The sequence below is a fragment of the Cetorhinus maximus genome, chromosome 13 (genome assembly GCF_964194155.1).
Source record: "Cetorhinus maximus chromosome 13, sCetMax3.hap1.1, whole genome shotgun sequence".
In the NCBI taxonomy this organism is placed as follows: Eukaryota; Metazoa; Chordata; class Chondrichthyes; order Lamniformes; family Cetorhinidae; genus Cetorhinus; species Cetorhinus maximus.
The window spans coordinates 35,558,360-35,581,132 of record NC_135891.1 but is presented as its reverse complement, the minus strand read 5'-3'; the positions used below and the strand labels follow the sequence as shown (position 1 = coordinate 35,581,132).

Sequence of the window (22,773 nt, the reverse complement as noted above, 5' to 3'; positions counted from 1 at the left end):
CTTTGCAAAAAGGTGATTTGGTGCTTAGCCAAAGTAGTTTGCTCAGCTGCTAGAAGGAACAATCAGCAGGAAGTTGACCACTTACTGATCAGATGTATGATTTAATGCAACATATTTATGATGAATGGGCGTATTCCCATGGGTATATTGTAATGGTTATATTGTAATGGGTAATTTGTACTGTTAACTAATATTCTTAATGAACCCAATCAAGATGTTAATATTTAATTTGAGCTTTGACAGTTGCCTCTTTATTTCTCATCATTCCCATTAAGAATTATAGTTCAAACCATAGAGTAACCTGTCAAGGGTAAAAGGTTACTTCTTACACAAGACCATGTGGTTCCAGGCCTCATTATATTGGTCCAAACATGGACACAAGAACTGAATTTCAGAAATGAGGTGAGTGTGACTGCCCTTGATAACAAGGCAGCATTCAATGAAATATGACACTAAGGAGTCCTGGTAAAATTAAATGGGGATCAGGGGAAAACTCTTTCTTCTAGGCATGACTCCATCTAGGAAAGGAAGATAGTTGTGTTGCAGGCCAATCAACTCAGCTCAGGACATTGCTGCTGGAGTTTCTCCAGATAGTTTCCAAGGCCCAGCTGTCTTCAGCTGTTTCATGATTGACATTTATAACAGTCCTTCATGCTACTTATTAAATGGCCTACTTTAGTGTTTTCAGCAAATGTATGTGAGCGTGAGAGATCAACTACGACAGTGAGAGTACGACAGTGTGAGAGTATGTACTATATATAAATATGTATTCATATATATACACATATATGAAATAGGTTTACATCCTGCCCCAGTCAGAAGCCCCCCAGGGCTCGTTAGCTAATTTCTATTAAGTAACATGCAACCAGCACAATAAACACTGGTTGCACAATTCTAAAGCTTTGCCACCTTTGAGAAAACAAACCTCTGGTTCCCAGGACACCCGTAGTCAGACAATTGCCAAAGGTTAACAAGGTCATAAACAGAATCTCAATAAAGGTCACTGCAGCTTTAACCCTACTCTTTCAAACACAGGATCAGATACACCCATCATCCCTCTCACTAGGGGTGACAAGGGATTTCAATGCCACAAGTGTGTCAGTTTATTATGCGCCTATTGCCAATATCAGCACACCCTGCTGGAATACTAACCAACATGACTGGCTCAGGTTCAGAATCCTATTCCACAAAGTAGCTTAGGGCGAAGTGCCAGTGAATGAACACAGGCTGGGGCAGCCAGAAGGAATTCCGAAAAAGGCTTCTTGTCTGTCTAGCTCCTTCTCTGTTTTTTTTTGAAAACCAAGGAGACATTCATAACACTGCTGAGGTTGTAGACAGCATTTAACACAATCCCTTACTTCATTTCATCATGAATATTCATTCACGCGACGCATTTACTGCTTACAGTAGAGGCTTGTTGAAAAGGGGCTGCCTTGCAGAAGTGAATGCTCATGGTTTATTTAGCCTTGTTAATAACTAGAATACTGATTGGCAGTGCTGGAAGTTTCAAATTGGGCATTAATAATGCATCACACGTAGCAAAAAAGTGAATCATTAATGAAGGAGCGAAATGGACACAGTGGCTTTGTAGTCAATTTATAAATATTTCATAGGTTAAAATCTAAAATTTCATATGAGGGAATCACAATATTCATATTCAAAAGTGATTGAAGGGTATTTTGTAACTTTTAAAATATTTGTAAATATCAAGGGAATTCAAGTCTTTACGATTTAGATCAGCATCTATTTACTGCTGGGCTAGAAGCATTTCAGCTGCTTCAGTCCCAGTTTTATTTCTTTGCATACTGGGGTTGTGCTGTACTTTCCAGTCTTCGACGACAGAATCTGAAGGTACTACATTTACTTTGAACAGCTGTGTTATAAAGAAAATAACCAGAGCAGAGGTTTCCCTGTGTGATCATAAATCTTAAAGTGACACGACTCGAAGCCTGTAGGAAATCAGCTTACTGTAGGTCCTGTGCAAACTCAGCCCTGTTAAGTACCAACAAGGAAAAACATTAGGAGAAACACACACACTTCAAATTCCAAAGGTTGGATTTTTAATCCGGGGTCGGGAACCCAACGTCTGGATCATTTCCAGATCCTGACCCCATGTCGCGTCAGCGTCAGTGATGTGACATGATTTTAAAATGCAAAGGGCCCAATTGGCATGGGGGTGAATTCAGTGCCCAATTAGCAGCACCAGAAGTGACCTGGAGGCAGGACCCAGTAACCAAGGGCAAAAAGTCGAGTGGCAGCCATGACTGGGTTTGCCAATTGCTGAAGAAATGGCACAGGAGAGGGCTCAGACGGCTGGCATTGGCACTGGCAGGCATCCACAAGCAGCAGCAAAGGTTCTCAGATGCCTCTCTTTAGGCATTAGCCAAGGCAGTTATACTGAGAGGTGAGATATATTGCTCCCAGCATCCGCAGAAGAAATCCATCCAGACACACCAAGAGGGCCTAGACAGAGGTGGCAATGGAGGTCAGCAGTAGGGGACTGACCACGAGGATGTGGGTTCAATGTGGAAAATGATTCAGTGACCAGATAAGGTCTGGGGAGGTGAGTGGAAAGTGATGCTCGGGTGACAGGCCTCTAACTCTGCTTGCAGCTGTATGCACCAGAGCTGAGCAGATTGAACACCCATAGTTCCCCCTAACATTGTCAGAGCAATTGTCCAGTTGAATCACTGAGATCCTCACATATGGGGTGCAACTGAGAAGTGACATCACTGTTCAACACAACAGATCATGTCAATGTCATGCTGCCATAGATGGGGGAGGGAAGCTTACTCATACATCATTGCTTCTTCATCCTGCAGGAGAAAAACTGCACAACTCTTGCAAAATAACTCGAACTGGGAGGTGGCGTGGTGGACCTGCACAACCTGGCACCGATAGAGGTAGTGGCACTGGACACTGCAAGGATGTCATCGTGTCAAGCCTTGGGGAATAGCAGGACAGGAGGCCATGAGGAGCAGGGTCACTTGATAGCTCTATCTTCAGGTGAAGGTCATGGAGGAAATTCCTGCTCAATGCATGGTGTGGCTCTTTGACTGCTCACGTTTATGAGGCTGGTTGTGGTGATGCACCTGCTGAGTAGCCGAACTCTTATCAACACCTTCTCGTGCTTCCCACGGGGCCTGCAGTGGAGGGGAACAGAGTGTCCCTGGACAATTGTCGTGAGTCTTCTCAGCAGAGAGGGGGTGGCGAGAGTGAAGGAAGGCTTCACATGAGCCTGCACCGGGCCATCGTTGCTCCGCACCATACACCACCACTGCCACGCTTGCCTCAGTTAGGCCTGAATCAAGATTAGAACAGGGAACACAGGGTGAGTAGCACATCATGAGGGAGCAAGAAAAGGAGAGTGTGGCAGAGTCAGCTGTGAGCAGTCTCCCTCGGAGGACAGAGGACAGACATAGCCCCACTGAGCCAAGATGCTGGGCCACAGGTGTCACAAGCAAAGAGGGTTTTCCTGGAGCATCAGAGGCAGATGAGTTCCCAATTGTCCAGGTCCCCAAGGCATTGCGAAGCCATGGGCAGTCATGAAGGATGCAGTATTTGCTCAGTCTTGGTTCAGGGATTTCAGCATGTAAGCTCCTTCATTGAGAGAGTGGCCACCCTCTTGGAGAGACATATACAGCACCACTCCAAGTGGATGCAGGAGCAGTGCACTGACATGCACAGAAAGAGTGAGACTCTTTGTAGCATCTACTGCTCAGTGTCACTGATGGCGCAAAGATTTTTTGGAGTGGATGCCAGCTGTATTCAGCCAGTGGCCTCATCCAGTATGCATGGGTGCCACAAAAAAGTATGAGGAGGTCACAGAGATTGATGAGGGGGCCATCCCTTAGGAGGCATTGGCATCACCCTTCACCTTCTCAGCTTCTGGCTCCGTACCCATCCATGCTGCAAGGCCCTTTGACAGAGGCTGGCCCTGAAATGAAGGAACCTGTGGAGGAGTCCCCTCAGACACCTCGGAGAGAAGGATGGAAGCCACAGCTATTTCAGCTGGATACAGACAATGGAGCAGGTTGCCTCCATTTCTTCATCAGCCCCAGCGGGAACACACTGTAGATGTGGACATGAACACAGGGCGCCGCATGTTGGTTGCACTTTTTTGGCTTTTGGGTAGCTCTTCTTCCCCTGTAGGCTCTTGCTGTTCCCTCTAACCTCCTCCAGGTCAGGAGGATGAATCCACAGAAGGTCCTCCTCACTCCTCTGTCCACTATCAGAGTAACCTGCTGCCATGTCAACTCCCTCAGCTGGCACTCATCTGTTCACCAGGACTTCCCTTGCCAACCTCTTCTGTCCAAGCAATACCAGCAGCCTCACCTCCCTCTTAAGAGTCCTACCTCTTACGGTTCACAAATACAAGCCCCTCAACTACAGCGGTGGCAATTCTGTGCCACTGGCTGAGCTGCTGAGTATTATTGTCCGCTTCTTAAATACATTGACCAGTGCAATAATTAACCCACATGGCTCCCCATGTCCACGTCCCTGATGTGGTCCAGACACTGCACGTTCGCTGTCCTCCCAACTGAAAATTTAAAACTGATTCTCGGAAGCCTTTTAATAAGCTCATCAAGGAGTTCAACAACCAGTTAATGGGAAACATGTGGGGGTGAGTGCCCAGCTCTCCCCCTCCCCCCCACCCACTGATAATTGCGTCATATTCTGAAGACATCAAGATCCAATGTTGCTTTCTGGGAACGTGATTTTCTATGTGCACTCACATGTGTACTTGGCCCCACAAGTAACTGAAAATCCAGCCCAAAGTTTGAGAAGTGAAATCTGTTGAATCAAGAATCAGGTGTGAACGGGAAGCACAATCACTGGAACAACCATACAACCACCAAGAAAAATAACCACCTCACCAGCAGTTATTTATATCCAAATTCATGGAAACAGCAGGATATCCACTTTCTCCACTAGGGACATGGACAAGTGACATCCTGACCAAGCTACCATGAAGCATCTGCTTGTTTCAGGTGGTGAGCCCCTTTTAATATCCTTTGCAGTGTGCATACACATTGTGGAATGTAGGTGTATAACATGCAGTAAATAGATACACAGTATTGCATACACTACGTCAGTGAATGGCACTGTGTATACATTCAGTAAAGAAGTGTATATATACAGTATGAAAAGTCTACATACCACAGAGAAACTATGTATACAAAATATGGCATGTGGAATTTATATACTGAATACAATACACTGTGCATGCACTGATGTTTTAGTATAGGATAAATGCACCAGCAGGCCAGGCATGCATTATTGCAAATGTTTTCTGTCAACTGATTTCAATATCACTGCAGTGCATTTTTTGTTTTATTCATTCATGGGATGTGGGCATCGCTGGCTAGGCCAGCATTTATTGCCCATCCCTAACTACCCTTGAGAAGGTGGTGGTGAGCTGCCTTCTTGAACTGCTTCAGTCCATGTGGTATAGGTACACCCACGGTGCTGTTAGATAGGGAGTTCCTGGATTTTGACCCAGCGACAATGGAGAAACGGCAATATATTTCCAAGTCAGGATGGTGGGTGGCTTGGAGGGGAACTTCCAGGTGGCAGTGCATATGGTCTACAATATATCTGTATGTACACAGCATACAACACATGTTGGTGTATGCTGGTCTCCCACATTCTACCTTTGGCAAATTTGAGGTCATTCAAAACTCTGCTGCTCATGTCCTAATTGACACCAAATCCTGTTCACCCTTCACCCATGCTTGCTGACTTACATTGCTTAAGTGGGAGTCAATGCCTTGATTTTAAAATTCTCATCCTTGCTTCCAATCGCCCCAGGGCTTCACCCCTTCCTATCTCTAATCTCCCCCAACCTCACAACCCTGCGAGGTACCCTGCTCCTCTAACTCTGGCTTTGAGCATTCCCTATGGCAATCATTTCACCAGTGGTGGCCAAGACTTGAGCTGCTGAGGCCCTAGCTCTGAAATTCCCTCCCGAAACCTCTATCTCTTCTCCTCTCCTTCCTCCTTTAAGACCAAACTTTTAGTCATCAGCCCTAATATCTCCTTTTGTAGCTTGGTGTCAAATTTTGTTCCACGAGCCTCCTATAAAGCACCCTAGGACATTTTATTACATTAAAAAATGTTGTATAAATGGAAGTTCTTGTTATCTGCAGTGGATTTCAAATAATATCTGCATTTAGGGTACTGCATAGAGTATGTCAGTCTATATTCCCAACGAACGACAGACACAATGCCAGTTTATGTACATGTTGTAGGACTCATTGTATGCCGGTGTTTCAGCACAAAGAATATGACATACAATGTCATAGGACACAGTGCCACTTTGCCGAGATGAAGTACATACAACATTGTGACCATATCCTATTTTCTAGAACCCCTTTCATGTTAAGCCAAGCCACTTGCAATTTATATGCTGTATGAAGGATACAATCTAGTATTAAAGGAGGTGTAAAAAAGGGCCTAATATCTACAAAGCAAACTAATATTTACAAAGCAAAAACCTGACTCCATTTGATACAAGCCTATGTGGACTAAAAAGGAAATGAGATCCAAAATTTATAAACTAGACTAAATTCAATATTCACCAAATTACATAGATTATACAGCAGGGAAACATGATATTCAGCCCAACTCATCTGTGCTGGTGTTTATAGTCAAGCTTCTCCCATTCTAATCTTAATTTCAATGTTCAGCATATCTTTCTATTCCCTTTTCTCTCATGTACACGTCTAGTTTCCTTTGAAAGTTATTTATTTGCCTAAACGTTTTCTGCGGTCGCAAGTTTTACATTCTAACCACTCTCCGAGTAAAGAGATTTTTTCCTTTTTTCCCTACTGGATTAATTAACTATCTTGTATTAGGATCCCTAGTTTTGGATTTTCTCACAAGTAGACACATGGGGCTGAATTTTCATCTGGGTACAGAGGCACATTTTGGTGCGCGAAAGGCCAGTTTTTTTGGGAGGGAATCTGATTTTCCTCCACATTCCCAACCCTGCACCATTTTTCTCTGGCCTATTTGAAAGATGGGAATGCCTGGTGTGCAAAACCTGCCCCCGCTAAGATTAAGTTCCCCATTTCAAATGAGGGAACAAAAATCAGATTTCCTTCCATTTTCGCCTGGTGGGGCAGAATTTTGCAGGAACTCCTGCAACAATGTCCCAGGGCTGAGATGATTAACCTACAACAACCACAACCACCTTCCTTTCTGCAAGGTATGACTCCAACCAGCGGAGAGTTTTCCCCCTCACTCCTATTGACTTAAGTTTTGCTATGGTCCTTGATACCACACAGTCAACTGTGGCCTTGATGTCAAGGGCAGTCACTCTCACCTCACCTCTGGAGTTCAGCTGTTTTGTCCATATTTGAACCAAGGCTGTAATGAGGTCAGGAGCTGAGTGGCCCTGGCTAAACCCAAACTGACTGTCTGTCAGCAGGTTATTGCTGAGTAAGTGCCGCTCGATACCACTGTCAATGACACTTTCCATCACTTTGTTGATGAGTAGACTGATGGGGCGGCAATTGGCTGGTTGGATTTGTCCTGCTATTCGTGGACAGGTCATATCTGGGCGATTTTCCACATAACCAGGTAGATGACTGTGTTATAGCTGTACTGGAACAGCTTGGCTAGGGGCGCGGCAAGTTCTGGAGCACAAGTCTTCAGAACTATTTCCAGAATGTTGTCCATAGCCTTTGCAGTATCCAGTGAATTCAGCCATTTCTTGATATCACATGGAGTGAATTGCATTGGCTAAAGATTGGCATTTGTGATGGTGGGGACCTCAGGAGCAGGCTGAGATGGATCATCCACCCATTAAAGTTTGAGTTTGTACAGAAAATGGAAAGCCTGCTGAGGAGTCTGGAACATTCTGAAAGGTAAGTGTAAATTATTTTCAGATCTTCATATGTCATTATTAGGCACTGTATTGTAATGTAGATGTGTTTTAATGCAGTGATCCATAGGGATCTGTCCTTTAACGATATATTGACATTTACATTGACAACCTTGTGCATTTGTTCACATGAACTACAGTGCTTTTCCATTGGATAACGCAGCATAATGCAGTAAAAAAAAGTTACAAAATGTCCTGTCAGCCTGTGCTATCATCTTTTCTATTATAATTTAAATAGCTCTGGCTGATTTTTTAAAAAACTGGTATTGACAATTGAAAAAAATCTAACAACCTGCTCTCTTACATTGATTGACAAGCACTCTGCTTTGAAATTGAAATGAACACATTCTGTTCCTTCCTTCATAGAGAATAGGCTATTATTTAGACAGCTGTGGCTATTATCAGTGCTTGGCTGAGTTTCAAGCACAAATGGGTTTCAGCACAATAGGTGTTCCATTTCTGAGAATAGATGACAGCTTCAAGAAGTTGTAACGATGTTTGATGTGGTTTCTGATTTGTTGACACAAGCTAGTAGGATTACAGTATTACAAGGTTTTTTTCACATGGCAGAATGCATTTTTCTCATATCAATGATATGGAGGCTTTTATTAGATGGCTAGTGGTTTATTTTTCTCCCCAGGAATGCAAGATATTTTCCATTGACATTGCATGGAATTTGAAGACTGTACAGAGTGCATACTGGGTGAGTGGCTGTGGAGGATAAATGGGGGGGCATGAGGTGGCGTGGGTGATCTAATGGGGCATGGAGGATACATGAAGGCATAGGGATGGCATGGGGAGTGAGTGGGGCATGAGGGAGGTGGGGGGGAGCGAGGGAGGTGAGGAGTGAGGTTTAGGGGACCTTTAAACACTGTTGGGAGCTGGGATGCTGTGTTGGGGAACTGAGGCGGTCCACTCTGCACCCATACTTCTCACACGTTCCAGCACAGCTCACAAACTGCACTGTGAACCTGACACCAGCGTGAAAAGACAGAAGAGGTGTTTGAAGTCACACATAGGTTGGGTTTGCGGGCTGCGTAAGTGCACAAGTCAGGTTTTCCAAAGCCCAGAGGAAGACACGTTCCCTCCTCTTCACATCTCCCAGTACCAACCCATTCAGATTTTAAAGACTGCCATCAAATATTCCATAAGTCTTCTCTTTCCTAAAGAAAAAGACCCAACCTGTTCAGTCTTTTCCCCCCCACAAGCTGTAATCTTGCAGCTCTGGTACAACTCATTTTTGTATTTTCTTCAGCGTTTCTATGTTGTTTTTATAGTTAGAGTACCGTGCATAATTCTGGTCTCCAAGTGTGGTCTGACCAGGGTCCTATACAAGTTTCACATATCTGTATTACTTTTGAAATCTATACCACAAGAAATAAATCTCAGTACTTTACTAGCATTTTTAAAATAAACCTGACCTTTAGGCCTGTGTTTCAATTTGATGCATTATATTCATCTTGAAGTAAAATTCTGAACTGGGAGCTTATATTCACAAAATCACCCCATGGTGTAAAGTTAACTGGACTGCCTAATAAGAACCTTCTATCTGAATAGTGAAATACGACAATGAGGGAATGGGCTGCACCAAAAAAGACTTGCATATATATATAGCACCATTCATGACTTCAGGATTTCCCAAAGCACTTCAAAACTAATGAACTTGCTTTTTGAAATGTAGCCACTATTGTAATGTAGGAAATGCAATTGTCAATTTGCACACAGCAAAATCCCATAAACAGCAATGTGATAACATACAGATAATCTATTCTTAGTGATGTTGATTGAGGGATAATATTTGGCCAGGACACCACAGAGAACTCCTCTGGCCTTCTTCGAAATAATGCCATTGAGTTTTGAATGTCTACCTGAGAGGGCATGTGTGGCTTCAGTTCAGTGACACAACTTCCAAAGGGCTCAGTTCCAAAGTTCAATGACTGAAACAAATTACAAAAGGACATTGATAACCTCGCAGAATGGGCATATAATTGGCAAATGAGCTTCAACATTGATAAGCGTAAGGTATTACATTTTGTTAACAGTCGTACGAAGGTCACATCTTGGAAAATAAAAATCTAAATGGGGTAGTGGAGCAAAGGGACCATATACACAAATTACAAGTAGTGACACAGGTTAATATGATCATTAAAAAAAAGGATAGAATTGAAAAGTAGCGAGTTACGCTAAACTTGTATCGAAGCTTGGTTAAACCATACTTGGAGTACTGTGTAAAACCTGGTCACCATATTATAAAAAGTGACAGAGGCACTGGAGAGGGCGCAAAAAAGGTTTAAGGATGATACCAGATATGCAAGGTTATAACCACGGGGAAAGGAGGAAATAGGCCGCATCCCTTTTCTCTTGCAAAGTGAAGGCTGAGGAGTGACCCAATCGAGGTACTTTAAATTATGAAAGGTTTTGATAGAGTAGATATAGTGAGAGTTTAAACGTGTGGGGGAGAGCAAAAATAGAGATCATGAAGGTAAGATAGTCACCATGAAACAAAATAAGGAATTTGGAAGAAACTTCTTTACTAGGAGATTGCTGAGAATATGGAACACACTACCACATGGAATAGTTGAGGCTGATGTTATAGATGCATTTATGAGGAGGTTAGATAAGCATTGAGAAGGGAATTGAGGATTAGGCTGATGGTTAGATGAGGAAAGATAGGAGGATGCTCAAGTAACGCATAAACGCTGGCATAGACTTGCTGGGCTAAATACTTATTTTTTTATGGTAAATTCAATGTAACTCTATATAGTGGAATAGCAGCGGCTTTGATTAGGCAGCCTTTTTTCAAATCCAAAAAGTTTCTTTACAATGTACAAAAGGCATAATGTTCCTGATTATCGTCCACTTTATTTACTACTAATCTCACAAGCACAAACAAGCAGAATTAAACTTTCCTGGGTCAATAATTCTGAGATGTTATAGCATCGTTTGCCATAAAAGTTAATATTTCAACGTGGAATGTATTTTGTCACCTTCTCTCTGTACACAGTATTCATATACACAATGATCACCATCACTTCAATGAGCCCAAAACTTCACACAAAAAGGAAAAACAAAAGCACTGACATGCAAGTAAACAGGAGTACATCAAACGACTGGTTGAACTGAGGTTGCTTAAGGTTGGCATCATGAAATGTAGTGAAGAGAAAACCCATGTTTGTGAAAGGGTACATAACAATCATGCTGATAGCAAGACTTCCTGTTTTCAACAGCATTTGCTCACATATTAGACCTGATCTTATCAGGCTTTGACTATATAAACACGCAGTTTATTTCTTTTTAAATTCACATAAGGTTTGAGTGCAGCAAGTAAACTTGAAGAATATCTGATTTCACGCTGATACACAGCTGAACATTGTCTGCATTGCTGGCTAACATTTGAAGAATATTAAAGCCATGGAAAAGATATAGTCACAGCCATGACATTCAGGCTGCACACATGACATTTTTTCTTAAAAAGCATATCTGCCTGTAACTGCCATAGGGATTTTCCCCACATTGTTTTGTAACTTCGGCAAAAGATCTGTAGGATCCCTAGAGAAATGGCTTAAATGGCTATTTAAATGGAGATCTGTTGATCTTCCCCTGAAGTTTTGCTGGAAGTTTTAGAGGAGATGTCACAGTTATGAAGTTTAAAAGATTGATATGTTTTGGGACTATATTTAAAATAAAATGAAGGGGGCCATGTGCCCTGTTCTGCGGTCTGTCTGACAGCAGGCCTGGGTGGCTTGATTGTTAGAGATTGAAGGGGATCCAGATTGTTTTACTGGAAAGAAGTTGCAAGGTATTTGTGCTAGGAGACAATGACAGCAGCCTGTGTGTTAACAGTGGATGGACTACGTCTCCAAAGTCCCAGACGAGTGTCAAGAATGTCCAGTTGCAAATAGTTGTGCTTTAAACTGTCCATTTACTTCCAAGATAAAAGAGAGTTGGGGTCTCAAGGATAGCTAATCAGCATTTCTACTGGGTTACAAAGCCCACGAGATTCATGTTGCCATGGGGATGGGCTTTAAGAGGGGAGAAGTTTAAGATATCCCTGAAAGTTGACAGACAAGGTTAGTCTTCCAGGATCTCGGAGAGAGAGAGTAGCCAGAGGCCAGAAGTCTTTATGGTTCACCGCACAGGAATGCAGATGGGAGATCACGCTTGAATTGAAAAGACCAAATTCATGAGGATTTGAAATTAGGCTAGAAGATTCGCCTAGCTTGTGCTAGAGGGAGAATTGCCAGGAAAAACACTCACCGTAAAAAACAGTTCTGTGTTTAAAAGTTATCAGGCTAGGAAAGGAAAGCAATGGGAAGTAAACCCTCAGGGACTAAGAATCACTTTGGACTGGGTCCAGGGACCAGTGTAAAGTATACCTGTGAAGTAGATTTTCGGCTCTGTTAAAAGTAAAAAGGGAAAGTTCTGTTCTGTAGTTTAAAATATAAGTTGCCTACAAAAATAATGTTTAGCTGATGGTATTTTTGGTCTGTTTGTTACTGTAAAGGTCTTAAAACATGAAATCTTGCTATGTCATCCTTTCAACTATTAACTTTTTAAAAAGAAATTATAACTTCCAGTTATCACTCTGTAAGGCAATATTAAACAGCAGAAGTTGTCTCCTCTTTTGCCCAAGGACAATAGTCGCATTCAGTAATTAACTCTAAACTCTGGGTGCACCTTTCCTCTTCTAAACTTCAGTCTGAATACTGTTCTGGAATTTGTGGTAATTATTGCAGTTCAGTTTACATATTCCTGTAATAGTCTTAAACAGTGTCTCTCCTGAGACTTCTTTTCTCTACAGTAAGCATTCACAAGTTAGTTCAAATGTCTAAAGCTAAATTTCAGTTTGGTTATTATTTTCTGAACTGCTTCAAATGATTGGATATCTTTACTATAGTTCAGGGACCACGATTGTACACAGCACCTCAGGTGTGACCATAAACAAACTCATTATCACCTCCCAGAATTTGTGCTCTATATTTTTGGCTATACACCCCAAGATCCTGTCAGCCAACCTTGTTGCTGTTACACAATAGACTATTAGTTTCAGTGAACCTATTCACTGTTACCCCAAATACCTATTTGGTGTTTCCTAATTTCATTACTTTGTAAATGTCAACTTTAAATACCATTTACCACACAAGTTCACCTGGCTCAGTTCATAGCACCCTCGCCTTTGAATCAGAGGGCTGTGGGTTCATGTCCCACTCCCGGAAACCAAGAACTGTGATTGTACTCGAAAGAGTTGCAATCTGTGACTGTTGATAACTCGAAAGAGTTTCCAACCAACTCAATCTTCTTGTTTGCCTTTTCACTATTTCTGATTCACCCAACCCAGCCATTTAATGCCATCTATGAACTTAAAGAAGTCTGTTTCTGTCCAAAGTTTCAAATCACTTATTTACACTGTAAACAGCAAAGGCCCCAATACTGTTCCTTGTGGCACTCTGCCAGTGACCCCACTTACCATTCAACACAATTCCATTCACAACCACCTTTCACTTGCTCTGATTTGGCCAATTTTCAATTCAGCTCAGAAACCTGGCTCTTATTCCTTGAGACGTGAGTGTTTTTGTTACAGAGTATCAAAAGCCTCACTAAAGTCTAATTATATCACATTCACTGAATTTCTGTTGTCAACAAGACCTTTTTATTCTTCAAAGAACTGCAGTAATTTGCTAAGCAAAAAATATCCCCCATAAATTCATTCACACTTCCCCTTATCATATCGATTCAGGTGTTTCAACCTCCCATCTCTCAGGGTATCCTCTAATACTTCAACTATAAGATATGCAATGCTCACTGGTTTCCCAGGCCATCCTAATGCCATTTAGAAAGGAAATGGTGTTCTATTCATTACTTACCATTGCTAGAGTACATTTTTTGTTTATAATCATTCCCTGGAGATAGTGGTAAGGACATCACCGATCTCCATTATTGCTTCTTTAAACACCCTTGTATGACATCCATACAGACATGGTATCTTGTCTTCTTCAACTGTGACTGCCATCCAGAACTTCTATTTCTTTTACTATTTCTCCTGCCCTCCATGCATCCGAGAAATCTAATTCCCATGCCAGGAAAACTGTTCTTGGCTTCTCTTCCTTGAAGACAGAATTCATTTTGTTTATTCGCTATCTCTCAATCACTTCATATTATTTCATTGTTGCGATCTTTACCAGCTTATAACTAAGTGAGTTCCATGGGTTCCTTGACAAATTGTTCCATGTAACACTATCCCATAACATGTCCAGAATTGCATTTTTATTCATTCATTCATTTCCTAATCTATCCTCGGGAAATTCAAGTCACCCATAATAATATTTTTTGCTGTACACATTTCACTTCCATGGTTACAAGTCCTTGCTCAGATTCTTCCACCTGTTCTAGATAGGCTGATCTTTGGTATAAGCAAGTTCTCTTCCATGTAAAAATGTTACCATGCCTCCCAGTTGCCTCTCTTTCTTCTATTAATAATGTAACCCTGTACAATGAACCAACCTATGTCATTCTTGAACCAGCTCTCTGATGGTCTACGATATCATAACCTCCACCAACCACCGAGGACCTTCTGTCTCTCATTTTATGCCCAAGCCTCCAAACATTTATATACTAAGCAAGGAGGTTTCAATATCTCCACTCCCTAGACTGCGTACATTTATTTTGCCAATAAATGTCTGAACAGTCACATCTTTATACTCCGCATACCCACCTGCTGTATTAGTGTCCATGCTTGAAGTGTCATGTACTAAGCTCTGCTATTTCCCACAGCATCTGCAGTGTTTTGCTTTTGTTCTAATTTCTGTGCCTTTTCTACCATTATTACTCTTTGTCTCTCTGTTTTCTCTGTTATTCTCTCCTTGCTGTATTAGTTTAAATCTCTCCCCGCTTCCCTACAAGACACTGGCACCCGTAATTACCACATGGCCAATGACAATGCTATTTAACTGCCTTCAGCTTCTTCCAGGCATATTGCAACATTGACCTATTTGGACAATGCTGTGAAGTGGTAAACAGGACCATCTTCCTCACAATTACCTCATGCAGCACCACGTCCACATCAGCAGCAATTATACTGATACTGGGCTGTGCCATTACTTTCCTGCAGCCCCATAGCTTCACCTTGGGCTTTCTTTCATTCCATTTTTGCCTATAACTTCATAGCCCTCTCTCCTTCCACCTTGACTAAGTAGGGCAACACAATGAAATTTGCACTGGGCTTTTACTAAGACGGGAAGGATTTTTGTCTCTATTCTGACCTTTCCTCCATCATAAGGTCAGGTGTAGGGATGTTTAGCACTATTCACAACTCCTCAGATGCTGCATATGGACCCAGACTGCTTCTGTAAGATCTGGACAGCATTCAGGCTTGGGTTGATAAGTGACAACTAATGTTCGAAGCACACGTGACAGGCAATGGCCATCTCCAGTAAGATTACCATCATTGAATACCCCGCTATCAACATCATGGGGGTTACCATTGACCACGCACTAAACTAGACCAACCATATAAATATCGTGGGTACAACAGCAAGCCAGAGGCTGAGAAATCTGCAGTGAGTAACTCACCTCCCAACTCCCCAAAGCTTGTCCACCATCTACAAGGCACAAGTCAGGAATGGGATGGAACACTCTCCACTTTTCTGCATAAGTGCAGCTCTAACAACACTCAAGAAGCTCAACACCATCCAGGACAAAACAGCCTGCTTGATTGACATCCCAACCACGAACTTAAGTATTCATTCCCTCCACCACCGAGGCAGAGTGGCAGCAGTGTGTACCATCTACAAGATGCACTGCAGCAACTCATCAAGGCTCCTTTGACAACACCTTCCAAACCCGCGATCTGTATACCGAGAAGGACAAGGGCAATAGATGGGTGTGAACAGCACCACCTGCAAGTTCCCCTTCAAGCCACACACCATCCTGACTTGGAACTATATCGCTGTTCCTTCACTGTTGCTAGGTCCAAATCCTGGAACTTTCTTCCTAACCGCACTGTGGGTGTACCTACACTACATGGACTCCAGTAATTAAAAAAGACAGCCCACCACCACGTTCTCAAGGGCAATTAGAATGGGCAACAAATGCTGGTCTAGCCAGTGACACCCACATCCAGTAAAGAGAAAAAAAAATTCCAACAAGTCCCCTTATTTATCTTCACTCAATGACTTCACTCAAAGGGTTGTGAATCTTTGGAATTCTGTACCCTAGAGAGTTGTGGATGCTCTGCCGGTGAGCACATTTAAGGCTGGGATAGACAGATTTTTGGTGTCTCAGGGAAATAAGGGACATGGGGCAGGCGGGAAAAGGAAGTTGAAGTCCAAGATCAGCCATGATCGTACAGAATAGCGGAGCAGACTTGATGGGCCAAGCGGTCTACTCCTCCTATTTCTTCTGTTCTTGTTATCAGATCTTCCAATTTCATCTACACTGGTGATTTTCTTTTCTCACATTCAAACCTACACGAGGTTATGCATAATTATGCTAATCAACTAAACCAGAGAAATGTGTGGAAATAACACACCTTTTGCACAATGTTCAGTACTATTTATGACTCCCCAGATACTGAAGTAGTCTGTGTCCATATGCAGCGAAGGTTAACTAACCAAAATCTCCACTAAAGCAGCAGTACCGGCCTCAAAACAAGGTCAATAGACTTACCATTCCAATAACAATGATGATCTGTTGCCCCCATTTTTAATTCCGAGCCTACTGTATAGCTGAAGTGACCTCATATTTCAGGCAGTAGGTCCCTTTAAATGTGTGAATTGGGGTGCTGTGACATACATAGGAATCAGATTGGCATGTCAAGACATTGCAAGTAAAAGCATGAGACACCCGAAGAAGGTAAGTTTTGACAGTTTTGTGTTGGGGTCAAGTGGACCAAGATTCCAAGCGTTAACATCGGACTGTTGTGAAGTAAACTGCACCCATAGCAAGAAATTTATTCTGCAGTCTTAACCATGGATATGGCCGCAGCCGTTATGATTGGTCAACAGGAAGTGAACTTCGAGGATAACTGTACTATTTGTACAACGGTGTAATGTAACAAATGGCTCCCTCTAGTGGAGAAGTTCCAGAAATTCACACCAGAAATTTTGCCTATGCAAATATGGAAATAAAATAAAAATCAGAATGCAGCATTAGTATGACACTGTACTTTCCCTTCTTTTACCACAAAGGCTAAACTCCTTTTTATTCAAAGATACACATTTGGGGGCATAGCAGTCAATCCCCAATGTGCACAGAATTCTAATTTTGGCTTTGTGCAAATCATGCACTATTCAAATTACCTCATTAATATTTAAATCAATTCTGTGCACAACCTGACTACTGTTGGAGCCATTGATGTAACATGCACAGAAGATCTAGGAGCTCTCCAGCAGGTAAGAGTCCATCTTCCAACAGGAGACGGATTAAATATTTTGTATGATCTGATCTATAGGAGGGTCAGTGCCTATACTCTGTCTCAATTTCCTCAAAATTGTTTTAAAATAAAAATCAGGATTCTTTATATCCACAATGAGTTCACGTTACACTGGAGGTTCACCTGGATCTAATCTGCACATACAATACGTCTTTGTGTATATGTTGGGGAAAGCTAGTCTCATTTCATTATTCATGTAGGTCCCGCGTACATCCCAATCAATGCAGGCACAATGCGGGTGCAAACATCAGTACAAATTTTGTCTGTACCCATGGGTAAAAGTATCAGCAAAAATAAAATGCACTTCTCAAATATAGTTAAGTTGTGCATGGAGATCTTGGTGCATTAATTAAAAAAAAACGTCCAGTGTTTCTGGCACTGTATTCAGATTGGATTCAGTCCATAGATCAATGGCAGCTTAGTTATTAAACAAAACCAGACCAAATCCCAGCACAATCACTGGCATTCTGTGAGATGTGATCTGTACCTTGGGACATAGGCATTCAAGGCAGAAGTCAGACCTTGTACTTCCAGAGTGTGAAAAAACTGGAATGCAAGATTTTAATAGATTATTTTTGCTTTGCAACTTCAAATCAATGAAGCTTACAATTTCTTTTAATATGGTAAAATATCTTGCTTAAAACTCTACTAAAAAGGCACAAAACATGAATCTTTTCCTTTGCATGTTTTTTCTAAAAATACAATAAATACTCTCAACGTAGTTACCCTATGTTTCTTTGTACATTCACAATTCTGGGCATTTAGGTTAAAAGTTATTTGACTGTCTAATGTACCTAATAAAATCTGCTGATAGTGTGACAGGCAATTATAAAATAAAGTAATTGTTGCCCCTTACTATACTAATACATTTGGTCATGCCAAGTCCTCACTGAACCCTCCTTCCTCGTACACAAGTAATAAAGATGGTTTTTATATTATTTGCCCAAGCCGAATTGTATGGTCTAAAAATAAATGAAGATTTGTGCCGAGAAGCAGAAAAAGCATTGTATGATGATCAAATATTAGTAATTCATTTAAAAATAATAATAAACATTTCACCTTTGCTAGAATACTCAACATTTGAAAAGGTTACTTAATAATTGAATTTCAAGATGAAGAAATACACAATTAATATTGACAAGTAGCTGCCTTTAAACAGGTTTTTGAAACACAAATTAAAGAAAATGATGCTCTTTAGAAACAAATGAATGGAATACAGCAGCAAAATACAAGTTGTATAAACTGGGTTTGCATAGGTATTACACAGTCCAAAAATATATTTCCATACAACAGGCTTAAAAAAACAACAGGTTGAGAGAGATTTGGAAAGGTTAACATTGTTACTCAATGTCACAGAATGGAGTTAGACTCAGTAAATTTAATTTCTTATAAAAGTCAAACTAAAGAGCTTACAAAATGAATTAAAGAAAACAAAGTCAAGTTCTCTCGCTATCCAGAACTATATCTTGAACTGTTCTGTAACTACAACCAGATAACTACACAGAATTTCAGACCATAATTAACAATTCATTGCCAAGGGAGCTAAATATACTATTTATACAGAATCACAATATACAGGAACAGTAAATTATAAGCTTTACTAACTCAATTCATTCATCTTAGTTACTGTTATATCAGACTGGGGTCCCATACGTCATGAGGTAAAGTAATAGTGGTGAAAACATTGTAACAGAGAAATGAAGCACAGACGGCACAGAATGGCTCCCAATAGGGTTTACTTAAAACATTCATTACAAAATGATTATTTTCATAAAATGACACTACCTTACTTTCAGAACAGTATAAGCTGACTGTAAGCAGCCTGATACATAAACACTGATACAGAGCACAGTCTCACAAGTAAAGCATGAAACTGCAGCAGTTCATACTACCTTTATCAGTCAGTCTTCTCTCATTTCTGGGACACGGGTCTTCTCAAAAAAGGATCTTCTTAACAATGCCAGCAAGCTCTGGGACCACACAGCTCCGAAAAGGGCTCTCAATGGCTTCTCCTCTCAACCTCATTCAACTGCAATGACTGAATTAGGCCAGCTCTAACCATCTGTTGAAACACGCCTGGATTAGTCACTGTACTCTGTTTGCGCCCAGTTGAAAGCTGCAGGCTGGGTGTTTCCTAGAAGCAGAGGCGGGGCATAGATTGCCATCTAAAGCACTCCAGAATTCTGCGATTGGTACCTTGCACAGCAAAACTGGTAAATGAGCTATGTAAGGTAGGGAAAGTTACTCAGTGGATTGGTTGTGTTTAAGCAGCCCCAAGCTGCCGGTGTTTCAAGGAGCTTGCAGATTCTTGGCTGAATATATTTGTGCATTCACAGTACATCTGTAGCAGACATTTCCGTCTGATCAGCTGCTTTTTATGGACACAGAGGGAAAAAGGTTTACTTTATTCACCAGGAAACAGCTGGCTTAATTGGTTCCAGCAGCAATCTATTGCATTCACTCCTAATACAGTAAATAAGGCATTAATTCCTAGAAATCAAATCCGTGACAGAGAAAAAAAATGAGTCGCAAAATGTACAGGTGAATTAATGTGTTTCACGCCCAGCTTGGTAAACACCTAGCAGTAAAGCAAAGCATTAATCTGTTAATGAATCATGTATCAATTAGATAGATTTTTAAATGACTATGCGAGTAGAATGTAGTTCACACATATAAACTTGCAGTAGGACACACGGCACGCAGTTTGTTTCAATGCAGATGAGATTTTTCTATACAAAGAACCTTTTCAACCAATTTCACAGGGACTTTAAGTATAGGTGGGTCACCTTATCAAAGCAAAAGACAAAACCATTAAGATGAACTTGGTCCTCAGTTGTAACACAAAGTGAGCGACTGAATATCGTCCCACCAGAGTCGACTGAATATCGGCAGCCTGCTTTGCAACACACCAGCGTAAATGAAAAAGAACATTAAAATGGGCTGTGAAATCACTATTGCCAGTTTGTCACTACTGATGAAGAGCAATTGCACCCACATTAACCCGTGCAGGACTGGAGATACTGCAACAAGCAGATTTTGCTGCAGTATATTGAACAGTTTTATTTAATTGTAAATATTGTGCAGTTCCTACAAATTTCTAAAAATCTACATAATTTTCATGAAATGAATTGCATTTTCTGACTTTTGCAGCTGTACAACAATAGAACATACATCAGCTTTCAAAACTGTCTAGGAGATTCAATATTCAGAGAGTGGGGTATTAAAGGAATATCTGCAGTCGCTCAGAAAGCTATTATATATTTGCTCCTCTCCCTCTCGATATTTTCCTGTGGGTGTCATTGGTCATCTCACTAACCACCCACGTGTCTGAAACTCTCTAGGAGCAGAAAAATCAAAAATGATCATTTACCTGCATTATATCAACATGTTCTGGTATATAGGTTAAGGAATTCACACCAGCTTATCAGGAATATTATTTTTTCTAACCTTTTGGTATAAGGTTCCCAGAAGATGTGTAGATTTTACTTATGTATCAAACCTTTATTAAAACAGTTCTTAGTAATTATTTTCCAGAAATGCATGTGAATTATTGCTTGGGAGACGTAATTCAAGACAGCTTCATTAGTATATGTTCCCCGAATCAACACGTGTTACAATATGGCTTACACTAGGACATAAAGGTGCCAAAAAATGAATCTTATTTCAGGCAAGTAAGATCTAGCTATAATATAGTTTAAATGATTCTTATAACTCACTTGCCCTGGCAGTATTTGTAAGAAGTGCTTACACTAATTATACAGAAGCTACCCTATCTCACTGTTCCCCGGGAGACAAGATGCAATGCAACCCTTTCAGAGCTACAATTGCAATATTACTGATTTAGGAGTTCTTCCGTATGCATTACAACAGATCCATTTCCCCCATCAAATCTCAAGCTCTTATTATGGCATGTAAAATTCTAAGTTACTACTACCTGAACCTGAGCTCATACTATATTGTGTAACAGTCTATGCTTTCTTTACCCTGTCAATTCATCTCATATTACCATTCTACATTGTCATTACCTAACCTCTCCTTATTGTAACAATCTACATTATCATTACCTGAATGTCACATCTTCCTATAGTGTGTATGATGCTCTGCTTTATCATTACCCTAACCTCAGCCTGTTTTATAATATTTGGTGACATTCTATGTTACTGTGAAGCAGATGAATTTTCAGAAAATAGATACCTGGTGGAAAATTTCTCAAATCTAACCAGGACATTTAAAGGACAATTTTAATATTGCCATATCAGAGGAACAGTTTGGAGGTTGGGGTGGGGTGGCGGATGGGGGCTGACAGGGGACTGTGGGGGGTGGGGGAGGGGAGGTTGAAATCATTGTTGAGTCCTTACTGTTACAATCCACTGTCTAACGCATGCAGTTTTTAAAAAAAATCAGCCCACCAAAGCCGAGCTGGGATTGTTTTTTATTTATTCTTTCATGGGATGTGGGCATTGCTGGCAAGGCCAGCATTTATTGCCCATCCCTAATTGGTGTTGAGAAGCTGGTGGTGAGCCACTTTCTCAAATTGTTGCAATTCATGTAATGTAGGTACAGCTACTGTGCTTTTAGAGAGGGGATTCCAGGATTTTGACTCAACAACATTGAAGGAACAGCAATATATTTTTCCAAGTGAGGGTGGTGTGTGATTTGAAGGGGAACTAGCAGGTGGTGGTGTTAGGCCTTCCAGTTCCCATAAGTTAGGAATAATCACACTTTAGACTCAAAATGCTGGAGCTTCATCAAGTGTATTTCTTGCAGCTCCCCGTGGGGCTGGTCGACTGATAGATTGATACATTGCTACTTAGTACATGACTGCAGTGCGACAGTGAATGTGGTACCCTAGGATAAATATTCACGTAACAATTAGTTCCTAGCTGTTTAAAAATAATATAACAATACAACAGGTGAGGCAGAATTTTAACTGTGGCATGCCATTCCCGTTGGTAGACCAGGAAGAGGGCGCCACGCAACTTCCGCTCTCTTGCTTGTTGCTAGTTCCCATACAATTACAATTAAAATTTAAAGTGCTGGCGGTTTGCATAGGAGACACATGCAATCACACAGCAATGGGATCTTTTCAGTGGTGAAACCCAACATGAGCTGACAATGCAGCAAGTATTGGCGGGCTTTAAAAAAGTCTCCGGGACAAACTGGATCTTCATCACGGCCATAAATTTACAGCCCAACTCCATTGCCATTAACATAAGACTTACTGAAAGCACTAAGATGGCAGGGGCGTTTTTCAAATTTAAATTTCACTTGTAAATATTTCACGTTACATTGGTTCCACTTATCATTATTTGTTGAGACTAGCTTAGTCAGAGAGCTAAATGCTCTGGCACATCTCATGGTTGCTTGGCATGCATTGACGGTTACAAGGGAGCTAGGGACATTTCTTTATTATTGAAGAAACAATGTTGTGTTTTTGCATTCACTCTTTATTAAA

General features: G+C 41.2%; 1 protein-coding gene across 2 annotated transcripts in view; it reads right to left on the bottom strand.

Moving 5' to 3' along the window:
- The window catches only part of LOC144688544 (extracellular sulfatase Sulf-2-like), a 351,599-nt gene extending 332,170 nt beyond the window's left edge, over nt 1-19,429 (bottom strand). For both annotated transcript variants that reach the window (XM_078555259.1, XM_078555258.1), the window contains exon 1: nt 19,211-19,429. The gene's annotated coding sequence lies outside the window, so the exon portion shown is untranslated. The remainder of the gene's footprint in view (nt 1-19,210) is intronic.
- Between the last annotated feature and the right edge of the window lie 3,344 nt (nt 19,430-22,773).